The 12,473-nt window shown below is 49.1% G+C and overlaps 1 protein-coding gene across 1 annotated transcript in view; it reads right to left on the reverse strand.

The window, feature by feature from the left end:
• The window catches only part of LCLAT1 (lysocardiolipin acyltransferase 1), a 199,204-nt gene extending 188,048 nt beyond the window's left edge, over positions 1–11,156 (reverse strand). Inside the window, exon 1 of the mRNA XM_059660243.1 lies at positions 10,995–11,156. The gene's annotated coding sequence lies outside the window, so the exon portion shown is untranslated. The remainder of the gene's footprint in view (positions 1–10,994) is intronic.
• Between the last annotated feature and the right edge of the window lie 1,317 nt (positions 11,157–12,473).

Raw genomic sequence — 12,473 nt, forward strand, 5'->3', positions numbered from 1 at the left:
GAAAATCCTGAATTTGATAGAGTGAGAAGTAAAATGATTGAGAAAATGACTTAAGTGACTGATTCGCCTGGAAGTAACTGATTTACCTGGAAGTAACTACACTAGTTTTTCTGCATCCGCCAGAATAGGGGCTTGAGATGCAAAATAAATCTGATGCCAGAAAAATAAAGAAAATGACATTGCACATACCAGCCATCCGACTGGGAAAATTAAACCCTCTGCATTTACTTCTTGTCTTCTCCACTCCCTTTCCCATTCTGCACTCCATCCCATCCACTTCAACTTGCTTAACTATGGCTTCTGTTCATAGGAGAACTGTGGGCCTTGTAAGAAACTAGGAATTTATGGCCTAAAAATAGCAAAGCTAGAAGAGAACTTCGAGATTGTCCAACCCCTTCATTTCACCAATAAGGAAAGTTGGACCCAAGGAGAGGACATGACTTGCATGGGTCCTAATGAAGTTGGGTGACTGAGCTGAGAAAACTTGGTTCTTGAGGTGTCCCAAACCAACCCTTGTCTCTACTGGTTACCCAGGTAGGCAAACCACTCCATGGCCTCTCCTCACCAATGCTTGGCGTTGTCCCCTCCTCCCCCTCATTAGCAGCCCTCTCTAAGTTCAGGCACAAGCCACCCAGTCTCTCTGGCTGGATCTGTGATCCAGAGCAGATGGCTCTGGGGACGGGTTAGCTGCCCAGCATGCAGACTTATGGGCGACCCTCCCACAAACTGACCTCTTGGTCCCGGAACAAAGCACTTTTCCAACACACCATGGATCATGGCTTGTGGAGGACACATGACACATGCCAGAGATTCTTTCCAAGCCACAACTGCTTTGCAGCCATGGCAGCAGCTCTCTGCCTGCGGGGCCTACGAGCTCCCCCCAGGCCATGCTAGAAGGAAGAGGAGTCTTAGAACTCATTGAGTTAGGAGCACTAGCTACTAGGAGACCACCCTGAACATTGACAGCTCTGGGCCTTCCTTCCCTGAGGGTCAGCTCTAAATCAATGCCAGCTTTACAAAGAGGGAAAGTGCCAGTAGTGAGATTACTCTACTAGCCCTGGGCTAGGAGCTTTTGCTCGCTGTTCTTAATTAATCCTCACAGTCCAGTAGGCAGGTACAATGATCTCCTTTTTAGATGTGAAAATGAAGCTCAAGAAAGATTAAGTGACTTGGCCAAGGTTACACATGTTTTTTAAGAGAAAACCTGAGATTAGAAGTCAAGTGTGTCTCTCTCACTGGATACTGTCCTTTAAGATATTCTTGTGTCTCCAGCTGCAAGACAGTCTTGGCCATCCTTCAGAGCTGCCCTGAATCTCTCCCAGGAATCTGTTTCCTAGGAGTCCTTCCCACCAGAATCTGGGGTGTAGACAGGGGGACTGTGAACAGCCCAGCCTTGCAGATTAGGGGTTGGGCGTCAGCACACTCAGGCATTTGGCTTTACCTCTCACTGGCCATGTGCCCTGAGCAGGCACTTCTCTCCCAAGGAGGCAATTTCTGGGCAGAGATTGGAACCAGTTCTCAGGATTCCCTTAGGAATGTTTTAAGTTGTGAGCACAGCAGCTCTGTATCAGGATCAACACTCAATGAAGGTTGACCACCTATCAGCAGAGCTTCATGCCATCAAATAAACCTACAACAAAGTCAGTCTCACATGAAATTTAATGACAAGCATAATCAACACCGATCTATATGGAAATTAGACCTGAATGTTGAATAGCTCATGAAATTGACTGTAGTGTTCAATTTTTACTTTTCCTATTCTCACTTGGTTGACTCTTTAGTTTTAATCCATTATCAAGGTTGAAAGTTTTCCTTGGTGTCATGAATAGTTTTACTCTCACTCTGCCCCCACTCCTCATACCCATATACACACTGATCCCTGCACATATGAAAGATAGAGGTTGGCCCTACTGTAACCAACACTGGAGGCCTTCACCAACCCCTCCCATGGTCCAGGGATGAGGTTCCTGATTATTCTAGTTTCTTCTACACCCACATCCTCCCCCATTACACACACACACACACACACACACACACACACACACACACACACACGTGTATGAGCCCAAACCATGCCTCTGACATGGGAGGAATCCTTGAAATGATGTCCATTCTCCACCGCCAACTTCTGGGTACTGGGTGGGCTCCAGGTGTAGGCGAAGGTGCAGAAACCTGGGCCCCAAGGCTGTGGAAGGCCTGTCCATAGGGTCACAGGTTGGAAAGTTCCCCTGCATCCTCCCTTCAGGCCTTCAGCTGTGTCCGCTCCTGTTCTCTGAAGGGTTAAGGTGCCCTGCAGTGACTAAGTGGGGCCAGAGCCTGGCTCCCTGGTGGCCTGACTCAGAGAGCAGTGTGTGGTCCCCCTGCTACATCCTGTTGTGAAGGATGCTGTTCCCTGTTTCCGAGGCCCTGCTCTTATCCCCAGGCAGGCAAAGGAAGTAAGGCGAGGGAAACAGCTTGGGGGTTTATATAAAAGTCTGGCCCCTGGCCTCCTTCCTGCAGGACGGCTTTTCTGGGCCCCTGTCATCTCCCTCAGAGCAGTGTGCTGTGGAGGAGCCCTCCTGGTCAACGCCAGAGATGAAGGAAAAGTAATTTTGGCACAGGCTATAAATAGGCCTTGTGGTTATTTTAGAGCTGTTTTGCTTGAATCAGAGGAGTAAATCTTGGATTTTGCTCAAACATCCTGTCAGTCCCATGGGTCTCTTCCTCCTCCATGCTCGTTCTCCAGCCTGGGAGACTCAGAGGTTTTGACTATGGCCCACAGGGATTTTACGTTCAGGCTCTGTACACAGGGAACTGAAACGTATCATGAAGCAGTACTTCCCTTTATGAGGTACTCTATTTTCTACCCTACTCTATTTTATTTTTTAAAACTTCTGGTTATAACTCACCAATGACTTTTTTTTTAATTACCCACTAGTGAGAATCATCCACCGTTTGAAAAACAATCTACCTATTCTTCCTTTTTTCTTTTCTCTGATGCTGTCACAAATCAGTTATTGGCTTTGGGCAAGCCACCTGAACTTTAAGAGCCTTTTTTAATCCATAAAAAACAGAGTTGGTCAATAATCTCTAGATTTTCTGAAGTTGTTTTTGTCACATTCTTCCTGTAACTAGAATCACCTGTGGCATTTCCCTGGAAAGCCCAGTTTGGGACTCAAAGTCTCAAGTTAAAACATAAAGAAGAGAGGCTGGCGTCTTCCCTCCATTGGTCTAGCTATGGCTTTGTGATAAAGAGCAGAGCTTTGGACTCGGGCAGATCAAACCCAGCTCCCAACAGATTAGCAATGTGCCTTCCTTAGCTTTTCTGTGCCTCAGTTTACTCATCTGTAGATGAGGATGAGACTTCTATAGCAGGGGTCCTCAAACTTTTTAAACAGGGGGCCAGTTCACTGTCCCTCAGACCGTTGGAGGGCCGGACTATAGTTTAAACAAAAAACTATGAAAAAATTCCTATGCACACTGCACATATCTTATTTTGAAGTAAAAAAACAAAACGGGAACAAATACAATATTTGTATTTGCGTGTGGCCTGCGGGCCGTAGTTTGAGGACCCCTGATCTATAGGGTTGTTGTGGGTGTTAAATAGGATAATGGCAGGACAATCCTTATCACTCCTCTCCTCCCCTTTCCCTCTTCTTGTCCCACCTCCTCTCCACTCCTCTTCTTTCCTCTCCCTCTCCCCTTTAGTAAATCCCATTCCCTTCCCTCTTGGATTTACTAAACTTCTTCGTGAAGAAATTTTACCAATACCACTTCCTTTATCTAGAGTTTTATGGTTTGCAGAGCACTTTCACCCATAATCTCCTTGATCCTCACAAGAACCCTTGGGTTTGGTAGGGTTGATATGCTCATTTTATAGATTATTAAAAAAAAAGACAAAAGTGACTTGCTCATTCAGCTATTTGGGCTGTGGGCTCAGGGCTTCTCGTGCCAGAGCCAATGGTTTTCCCTGCAAACCTGTTGATTTAAGTTAGCCTGAGGAGCCCTTGGCCTTGGCAGAGGCTAGTGGTGATGACCAGGTGAATCACCAAGTATCATCACAGGCACTCTGACTACACACACAGGTGTCAATTAATTTCACAGACAGTTATCAAAACTTGTTTACAAAAAGCATAGAAAAGTTTTTACTCTTTCTGACCCTTGCTATAATTTCCAAGCATCATATTTGTTCATTTAGTTATTGTTGCTTCTTTTTCTTACCAAAATAAACACTTTACCTGGGCAAGGACCCATTTTTGCTTACTTATCATTGTATTCCCAACACCTAGCACAGTGTCTGCCAAAATAAATATTTGTTGCTTGAAAAATGTCTGTTGAATATATGACTAAACACACCACCTGTGAAGAGACTGGGCTGGGAATGTCTATCTTTATTTACAAGGTTTATTTAATACCTGTGTTCTTTGACCCGGCTGATATTAATGATAAATGTTGTCTCATACACCCAGAGTGAATGGGAAAATCAAGGTTATTATGTGAGTAATTTGAGCAGAATGAACCACCTACTCGAACCTTCCTTATCTGGTTATATTTGGTAGAAGTAGTTTAAAACCTGAAGAACTGGAATAATTGCCTAATATCTCCATTTCACGTGATTCTTGCAATTCTAGCTGCAGACAGACATAGACATGCTTCCCAGTTAAGAATGTGGCCCTACAGCGGACACAGCAGCACACACACACGTGCGCGCGCACACACACACACACACACACACACAAGTGTGAAGGAGGACAGGAATTTAAAAGACTGACAGGAAAGGCTTCTAGAAGGCTCACTCTCCACCAGGAGAAAGCCTCCATGCCTGACCCTCTGCAGCATTCCATTTCCCAAGTGTGCACTGCCCGAGCCAATGTCCTCAGTCTTTGACCTTGGCAAAGCAGACTAGACCCTCACAGATAGAAAGGACTGGGCTGACAGACAGTTCTAAAGGAGATACATTCTTCACTCTGGGATTTTTATAAAGAGCAGAAAAAAATCAAGCCCGAGCCAAGAAGTTCGGCTTTGTCGTGTCAATGGCAATGAAAGAACTAGAAGTTGTGCAAATGAAAATCAACGTGACCCTCCCTCTTCTCTCCCTTTGCCCCCTCTTCCTGTCGGTTCCCAGCTCCACCCTTGGCTCTCCTTGGAAGCTTCCTCTCCTGATGCCTTCTGAAGGCACTTTTTATTGGGGGAAATCGTGTGTACATGTGATGCCAACCTAGCCCATAGCTAGTTTCCCCCTCTGTGCTGCTTGCCTCTGAGGAATTGGGACATCTCAGTAATCCACCAGTCTCCTGAGGATCATGGTGTAGATGGGGGAGCAGAGCAGCTTCTTGGCATTGTAGGGAAGGTGAAATAGGAGGAGACATTACCTACTGTCTACTGTGTGCTAAGTAGGCACTGGTGAGCTGCGTCACATGATAACACATCTGAAGCTCAGAGGACCCTGTGAGATGGCTAATGTAGGTAGTAAGATGAAAAAAATGGAAGCTTAGAGGGGTTAAATGATTTACTTAAGATCACATGGTTAGTATATGGTCAAATCTTTTAGATTCCAAAATTCATGTTTCTTCAACCATGTACAGGGAAGTGATTGTCTCTGAGTCAGGGGGCCATGTGATGACGTATCTACCAAAAATGTTTCCAGCCTTCATTTATTCTTGCCTCCAAGTCTTGGCTGACAATATTCCCTCAGGCTTTTGTCAATACTCTAGCCATCTCTCAGTGCTAGTTCATCTCTTTCTACTGATGAAGCTTTCCTCCATTCCCCAAGCCAGAATTACCACCCGCTTCCGTGTTCCTACAGTGGGGTTGTTCATTAAACCTGTATTGAAGCATCTGTGTGGCTCTGGCCTGTGGTATGGATGCTGGGAGCATGGGTGCCATTTAAGGCTGGGGTGCTGTGATCCAGCCTGGCACCAGCTTGGGAAGGCACAGGTGGAGACAAGGTGTAGGGTGCACCAGGCAACGAGGTCTTTTCTACTCCAAGGCACTGAAGGAGACTCAAAACCCACAGGCTGGACACTCAGTCCTCCCATGGACTTTGCTACACGGAGGCCTACTCACATCGTGCTCAAAGGCTAGGAGAAGGCCTCCTTCATCCTGCTGGGAAGTCAGCCATGCAGAAAAGATAGCTCTGAGCTTCCCCTAAGCAGGATATAGGTCTGCTTTAGATAGGTGTTCGGTGAACGGACGAATTGCTTAATGACTCAATGTTGCTATCCTCAGGAGTGACCTTGCATGGTCCTGCAGCAGGAGAGCCATGGAAGATGACTGTGACTGTTACCCTGAGTCTCCCTGGTTTTACCCAAAGCATGAAGGTGTGACCTGAGCATTGGCTAGTCTTCTAGGGCCTTCCAGGGCTAAGCCTGGCATTCTGCCCTCTCTGGGTGCATCTGGGAGTGTAGTAAAGCCAAGTCCCCACACCCTTGCCTCCTGACTTGCCTCAGGGTGGATACTCATACTCTTCTTCTCTGCCGCTTTCTCTTTGGCCCAACTGCTCCCCTCACCACAGGGATAATGCAGAGGCCAGATAGGAGAGTGGTCCCAGGCCTTGATCCTTTTCTCACCCGGGGAAAGGCCTAACAGCAGCAGCACAGATGTGCCCACGCCTGGAACTCAAGCCCATGGTTTTCCACAAAGACCAGCTTATTCTGACTTGAACCCATGGAACAGAATGTATGTCAGTGTGAGCAACTGTGCATCCATGTGAATGTGCATGTGTACATGTATGTGTGCATATGTAGAGTGTTTCTCCATCTATCTAGAGACACCAAATTATAGTTGGACAGAGCTTGAAGTGCAGCCCATCCAATCCCTTCACGTTATAAGTAGGGAAACAGTTTATTTTATTAATAGGAGTCTTTGCCTGATACGCGAGAAATAAAAAATATGTAGGCAGACCCCATGGTCACCAAGGAGGAGGGGTCCCAGCTCCTCCTGGCCTTCTTCCCTGCACCACCACCCGGTGTTCTAGATCCTTCCTCTCCTCACAGGGAGCTCCTCTACAATCCTCAAAGTCTCTATTAGAAATGAAACAAACAGAAGACATCATTAAGAAAGCAAAGATCCTCTCCATTGTCTGGGATCCTCACCTGTCCTTCTCTGCCCCCACGCCATGTGGCCCAGCCTATCCCAGCAGGCTCTCGCTCTATGACACACCTTTGTCCTTTTGTCCCTTTTCTCGTGTAGCCTTGCCACAACCTCGTGAGGATGGTCTTATTATCCCCACTTGGCTCAGGAAAGTCACGTGTGAGTTGTCCGCAGCGCTCAGCCTAAATCTAGCAGGAATGGGATGGGAGTCTCAGCCTTCCAGACCCCACGTGTGTGCTCTGGACGGCAGTCTGGAGACAACTCTGTGGTGAATGCACAGTGTCCCATGACTCTCTGAGCTCCTCTGGGCCGCTGAGCTGCCAGGGCAGAAGCCCCCAGCTGCTTCTCTCCCTCTGCCCTCTCTCTGCACTCCAGCAACACTCAGCCTGAGCTGATAACTGTGGCAGGTGCTTGGGAAATGGCTCTGACACCATAGGAGGGAGCCCTCAGAGGGGCCAGCCGGTGGGTATCTGCAGAACGCAGAGCTCACCGCTGCAAGGGCTCCTCCTCACCAGGACCTCCAGCTCCTGGGCTCTTGTGCTGCGAGCTGCCCCAGAGCCCTGGCTCCCAGCTGTCAGCACCAGCAATCTTCACGCAGGAGCTAAGCCTTGGCACTTCCCAGGTCTGCAGGAGGCCAAGATTCCTTTTCCAGAGAAACACTTATCTGTCTCCGAGCCCGGGGCCTTGTCCCCTGTCCAAGTGTCTTCATAGTTCAGATTCCTGTGACTAGGAAGGGGTTGGCACCCTCGAACACGAATCCTTCCAGCTGAGGTCCCTGAGAAAGCTGACGCCTTTTCCATTAACTACCCGGCCCTCGAGTCCTTGCGGCCATTACAGGATTGGAAGAATCCCCCAAATTCTGGTGGCCTCTGATCCAACCCAGATACTCCAGGGAGCCCCTGTGACGGGGCAGTTGGCCTTCCATCCCCGGCAAAGGCCTGCGGTGGTGTCAAAAGCTGGGCACCAGAGGGTGGAGCTGGATGGGAAGAGAACAAAGGAATGCTGGCAGCCAACGAAGCAGGAGCTGGGATTCCACCTTTCGGGGTTACTTTCTTTAAAATCAGGGCACAAGGAAGGAGAGTGTGTGGTCAAAATCACCTTGACCTCTCCTTCCAAAGGTACCGTGCTGGCCAGGCTGACTGGCTCAGTGGCTGAACATCGACCTATGAACCAGGAGGTCACGGTTCAATTCCTGGTCAGGGCATATGCCCAGGTTTCAGGCTCAACCCCCCAGTGGGGGTGGAGGTGGGGTGCAGGAGGCAGGTGATCAATGATTCTCTCTTATCATTGATGTTTCTATCTCTCTCTTCCTTTCTGAAATCAATAAAAATATGTTAAAAAAATAAAAAGAAGGTACCATGCTGGAGACTGACAAACTCTCTCTCATTAAGTCCCACCAGCTGGTGTCCCCACCAGGGTGGGGACAGGTGCTGTGACTTTGGGCGAGCATGCATTGAGGTGACTGTCTTACATTTGGGGACCATGTTGTGTGAAAAGTGTGTATGTTGAGCACTACATTCAAGCTCACCCGTGACTCAGGCAGACCCACATCCTCCGGCACCTCTGCCCACTCAGTGAACGGCAGGCCCAGTGCTCCCACGATTGCCCCTAAGCTAACGTGATGTGATAGTCCGCTCAGCACACCCATGCCTGGTGTGCCAGGCTGGGCAAAGCAGCAGGATCGGGGTGAGCCCCTCCCAGAGGGGCAGACCCTGTGCACCTAGCCCGCCCCTGCTTTGCTTTTCACAGTTTCTCATTTTGAAATGCTCCCTGTTGCTGTCTCCTCGCTATGTTACACCTGGGCACAGCCTGGCTTTGGCATAAATCAATGATGTTTCTCTAGCACATTCATACTTCAGAGCCTCTTCCCGCTACCCCTCCTGCACTGAGCTACCATTTGCTAAGGGGGTAAGTGACCCTACACCCTGGGGCAGGTTTCTTCTTGCTATTGAGGACCAAGGGGTGAAAAGAGATCTCTGATGTGTTGGTGGCTGACAGAGCACCTGGGCATGCGTGGGGAAGAAGGCAGGGGTGCTCGTGATCGCAAAGCCACAGTAGGGAGAGAAGAGCTGATTAGACCTAAAATGCTTCCTGTTGGGAGAGTGAAGGGTAACCCCAGGATGAAGGAAGCTGCCCTTGAAAACAGCTCAGATACGGGAGGGGCACCAAGTTGTGCCTGGGCTGCTGCGATTTGGAAATCTTCCTCCAAATGACTGATTTTCCCCGAAAGTCCATGTGAGAGCACAGGTAAATGGTGTTCTGCAAATATTTACACTAGCATTTTAAAAATTCATTCTTTTTTATGACAAAAGTAGTACAATGGTTGTTAGGAACAAGCTAAATATCAAAGAAACAGATGACCAAGGAAGTGAAAGTCCTCTCTAATCCGACCGGGCTGGAAGCGAGCACCGTGAACAGTTTAGGATATTTATACCAGGGTTTTAATCATCGTTTATTTATACAGCAAAGGCCCAGGCAGGAGGGGAAGCGCGCCTTTACCTTGCCTTTCAGCCGTCCCTGCCTGGAAGGCACCGTGCCAGGCTCTTTAAGACAAAGTGCCACTGTCCACCTGGTGGCTCCACCTGCATTTCCTGGTAGGATGGACTGGACCAAGTCTGGGCTGCCTGTCTGGTCAGAAGCAGCAATCTCACCCCAGTGCCCTCCCCGCACTTGCTCCCCCAGCCACCTCTCCCTAGTCAACATATGGCATCTGGGTCCTTCCCCAGGACCCCTCTGGACAGGCAACACCCCCAGGACACCCCAAGTCCTGCCTTGTCCTTAAGGCTCAAGGATGGTTGGAATTGCAGTCCCACCCTTCCTCATAATCTTCTCTGTCCATCATGTCCAGTAGAAAGTGGGCTGAATTTGGGGTAGGGGCCGGGTAGGAAGAAGATTGGTGTTTCTTGAACACTTACACCATTGAAAGAATTTAAATACATTTAAGTGAGGCGGTTGGCTCTCAACTTTGACCTCACTGGAATCACCGGACAAGCTTTAACAAACTGATAATACACGGGTTCCAGCCGGGGATTCAGACTGACTAAGTTAGGATGTGGTCTGAGTCCTGCCTTCGATGGTTCCACTGTGGGTCTGAGGGGCCGAGCGTGGGAAGGCCAGAGCTGGACTGCCCCCTGATACATCCTCTCCCTCCGTCTGCTTCCTCGGACTAAAACCTCCCCTGCCCAAGAGCGCAGTGCAGCACAAAACCTGAGGGTTCACTCCTCATTCCCTCACCTGGTGACCTCCGGCACACTCCTTGACCCTCAGTGACTCGTTTCCTAACCTGCGAAAGCGGGGTAAACAGTGCTTGCCTGTTTTGCTGTTGGATGAGATATCGTGCTAAGTGCCAAGCTCAGTGCCTGGCACTGGGGAGGGCACTTCTCTGTCACCTTTCCTGCTTCCTCCAAAGAAGCTCTCCTGCGATTGTGGCTGAGTGGACTGACTTGCATGCACTCTGTACCTACAAGTCTGGGTTCAAGGATCACACTAAAGGGTCGTGGACGTCCAAGTGAAGGGAAACCAGGAGAAGGCCCAGAGGGAAGACAGGCAGATGCAGCCAGAGGAGGTGAACCATTGAGGGTTTTTGTTGAGATTTTTGGCTGATGAAGAGGATGCCTCCATGACCTCACTGGTTCTCACTGGCCCTGCCCCTGAAATGCCCAGATGCAGGGCTTGTTTTGCCACAAGGAAATGGCCTTATCCCACCCAACCACCCAATCTCTGGCATCAACTGAAAGACTTGCCTCTTTGAGATCCAGAGAAGGCCCTTCACATCTGAGAGCCTCAGCCAGTGGTAGCACCCCTCAATCCCTGCCCCCTTTTAGAAATCCAGAAATGCCCCCCGCCCCCTCTCTCTCTCTCACACACACACACACACACACATGCTGTCCTTTTTATCTTCCAAGTGTTGGATTGTGACTCACCGTTTTTTGTAATCCTGCGGTTGACGGCTCGCCGGGAGGAGGCCTGGCTCCTTCTTCAGGACTCAACCTTCACCCAATCTCCGCTCTGCCCCCGGTGTGGCTGCCAAGCTAGAAGGCTCTCTGCCTCCAGGGAAGGAGGGAGGCTGAGCACTGGGACCAGACACACCTGTGTTCCCTCCTCTGCTTGGATACTTGTTAGCTCTGTGATCTCGGGCCTGTGGTTTGGACTCTGGAGCGGAGCTCATTAACCTGTTTGACTCCAGCCTCCTCTTGCCGAGCCTGATCACAGCGCATGGTTATTTCCTCATAACTGGGAGGCGATGGGCCAGGATCAAAGTTAAATTTCTGGGCCTCCCAGAGCCAGACCCTGGAAAGAACACAGTATACAAAGTCTGCCGGCCTGACACGCAGTCCCACAGAGCCACCAGCTGACTGCCACCTTGGGCAAAACGACTTCTCGCAACCTCATTTACAACAGCTGTGCTATAAGGCAGCTGGTCTAAATCAGTCATTCCCCAAAGCTACTAGTAAGTATTTGGTACACTAGTTTTGCATGCTGCTTAAAAAAAAAAAAAGGAAGAAAAAGAAAAAGAAAGGTCTCTAAGGTCAGATAAGTTGGGGGAATACTGTAAACTCCACCCCCAGTTAACACATCGTAATATATACATCACCTTATTAAAGGCACCCAGAGATCCAGTAACAGGGAAGCCAGTTTGGCTTTGTTCAACTTGCTCTTTCCTAAACTCATTTGACCATGAGAGCTTTCCTTTCCTATTAACATGCTGGAGACTAGTAATCAGACCACATCTAACCTAGAGCTGGGCTTCTCAGACGGGAAGGTGCATACAAAATGGCACGGGCTCTTGTGAAAAGTGCAGGGCCCGAGACTCTGCATTTCTAACAAACTCCCAGGTGATGCCATGCTGCTGAGTCTAGTGGACTGATTTCTAAGGTGTGTTTTTTTTCCCAGTTTCAATATGGAAGTTGTGTAGAAATGGTGACTCGAGGGCTCTAGGCTCATAGAGACCTAGGTCAGGGTCCTGGCCCAACCACTGAGCAGCAGTACGACCTTGGACAAGTCTCTTGACCTCCCTGAGCATTAGCTTTCTCACCTATAAAGTAGAGATACTAACGGCACCTGTTCCACAGGTTTGTCTGCGGAATAAATAAGACTGCAAAGAAAACATGCAGTGCTAAGACCTAGCCCATGACAGGACCCACTGTAGCAGAAGTCGGGTGACACAAGTCCTCCCTGACCCTAGACAAAGGGGTCCTCATTGGCCAGTGAAGCCCCAGTGCTGGCAATGCCCCATCACGTTATCCGGGGCATGGGCTCTGCCAGCTGCCGTGTGTGTGTGTGTGTGTGTGTGTGTGTGTGTGTGTGTGTGTGTGACGTGCAGCTATTGGGAGAGTGTAAGTGTCATTGGATTCAACTTTGTGGTCCTCAATAAGCGGTTCTGCACTTGAATCACATTAAAA

Source organism: Myotis daubentonii, chromosome 12 (genome assembly GCF_963259705.1).
Source record: "Myotis daubentonii chromosome 12, mMyoDau2.1, whole genome shotgun sequence".
Taxonomy (NCBI): domain Eukaryota; kingdom Metazoa; phylum Chordata; class Mammalia; order Chiroptera; family Vespertilionidae; genus Myotis; species Myotis daubentonii.